Consider the following 2,095-nt stretch of genomic DNA (forward strand, 5'->3'; position numbering starts at 1 on the left):
ATAATCATGCAAAAGGTAAGTTTCAGAGAGGACTATAGTAAAATTAGTTTAACCCCAGTCTGCTGACTCATTTGGGTAAAATATGAGGAATAATTTAAAGAACCTGTTGAAAGTTTGTGACTACTGCTACTTCCCCATTTTTGCCAGTTTCTTTTGACCACAAATTTGTTTCCCCATAGCAATTGACAGTGATTCCTTAAAAACAAAAAGGGCCCCGGGGCTTTTTCCCTGAGGTCCCAGTCTTGGGAGGTGAAACCTGGGTGGGACAGACAGCGGCGGCCCCTCTGAAGAAGAAAGGAAGGCTGGAGCTATCCTACAAACCCCAGGGAAGAAAGGTCTTCAGAGATGTCACTGGATCCCAAGAAATGCTCTGTCATCTCCTTTGAACCAGAGATTCTGACTTAATTATAAGGTTGGCTTGATGCTTGCTCTCAGCTGTACAAAGAAATTGTCTTCAATCCCTCAGTGGGTAAAGTTGTTTATAATACAAGTAAGCTCTCAGTTAATACCCGAGGATGCGTATGACGTCCTTTTGCATGAACATTCTCCTAGGAGATTGAAATATATTGTTATCCAATATTTTCCTTGGATGATTTAGAACAGGCATCCCCAACCTCCTGGCCACGAACCAGTGATGGTCCATGACCTATTAGAAACCAGGCCACACAGCAGGTAGTGAGCAGCCCAGTTACGCTGCTGAGGCTGCTCCAGCCCATCCAGCTCGGCCCACGTGGGCCCACCTTGGCCATGATGGTCCTTGGCTTCCAGAGCAGCCACTGGGACCTCTCCTTCAGGCCCTGGAGGCTGACAGCTACCAAGACCCACATCACGAAGTTGACAGAGAAGTGAGCTGATGAGTTGCACATGCTGTCCCTCCCCGAAATGATGTTTGGAGACGTTTTAAGAATCCAGCACTGTTCTGGCTTTGGGATCGAGTTCAATGCTACAGATGCCTTAAGGTGTGTAAACAACTACCAAGGAACACTCAAAGTAGGGTGTGCGGAAGAGTGGAGGAAAGCAGGGCAGAGGGCGAACACTCCAAAGAGGTTGTTAAGCCATACGATTGGACCTACGCAACAGATTATGAGGGAACGTTACTTGGAGAGTCACTCAAGTGAAGGGCTGTGCCTACAGCACATCATATAAATACAGAGAAACTGAAAGCCAGAGACAGATTAAGTTTTTTGAAGAAGTTCTCCTGTTTGAGGGTGAGCTTCATGATCATGGAGTTTTCAGTCTACATGTGAAAACTAGAGTAATGCCTTCCTGCTTTTTCTTGCTATTGTATTTTTTTTTTTTGAGAATTGATGGTGGGCTTATGAGAATGAATGCCGTGAGACTTTACTAGAGGCTGCCAAGACCTACATTTTATGAGAATATACATCACGAGAGAGCAAAATTGCTAATTTAACTAATGCATGCTCTGCCTTCCTTCACAGAACCCAGTGAAGTAGTGCAGTGTTTACCCATCAAGGAGGCTGTCTGTGAGAAGCTAATATTTCCAGAAAGAATGGATCGTAACCCCACAGACTCACAAGAAAATGCACCTGTGGAATAGAACATGACGTGCCACATGCTCACTGTGGAATCCGATGGAGACCTTGGCTGCGTGGACGGGGTATTTTTATTAGGAGAATTAATTTCCTTGTGTATGTGCAGATTTTCAGTAGCCTTAAAGGAAAAAAAAAAAGATTGTCACAGGCAAAAAAATAAAAATAAAAAACTAAAGGCAAGGCAGAATATCCTGAGGTTGCCACAAAAGCACTGAAAAGGCTGCTTCCATTGCCAACATCCTGTCTTTGTGAAGCAGGGTTTTCTGCAGTGACAGCAACCAGAATGAGAGTAGGAGTAGACTGGACAAAGCAACATGCTTCTGGTGTCACTGTCTCCCATCACCCCCAGATGGGACCATCTAGTTGCAGGAAAACAAGCTCAGGGCTCCCACTGATTCCGTGTTATGGTGAGTTATGTAATTATTTCATTATATATTACAATGTAACAATAATAGAAATAAAGTGCAAAAGAAATGTAATGTGCTTGACTCATCCTGAAACCACTCCTCTCCCCTCTTCCCCCGTCCTTGGAAAAATTGTCT

General features: G+C 44.2%; 1 pseudogene; it reads left to right on the forward strand.

Moving 5' to 3' along the window:
* Window positions 1-747: 747 nt before the first annotated feature.
* Window positions 748-1,892, forward strand: LOC112296985 (TIP41-like protein; annotated as a pseudogene).
* The last annotated feature ends 203 nt before the right edge of the window (window positions 1,893-2,095 follow it).

The sequence above is a fragment of the Desmodus rotundus genome, chromosome 12 (assembly GCF_022682495.2).
Source record: "Desmodus rotundus isolate HL8 chromosome 12, HLdesRot8A.1, whole genome shotgun sequence".
In the NCBI taxonomy this organism is placed as follows: Eukaryota; Metazoa; Chordata; class Mammalia; order Chiroptera; family Phyllostomidae; genus Desmodus; species Desmodus rotundus.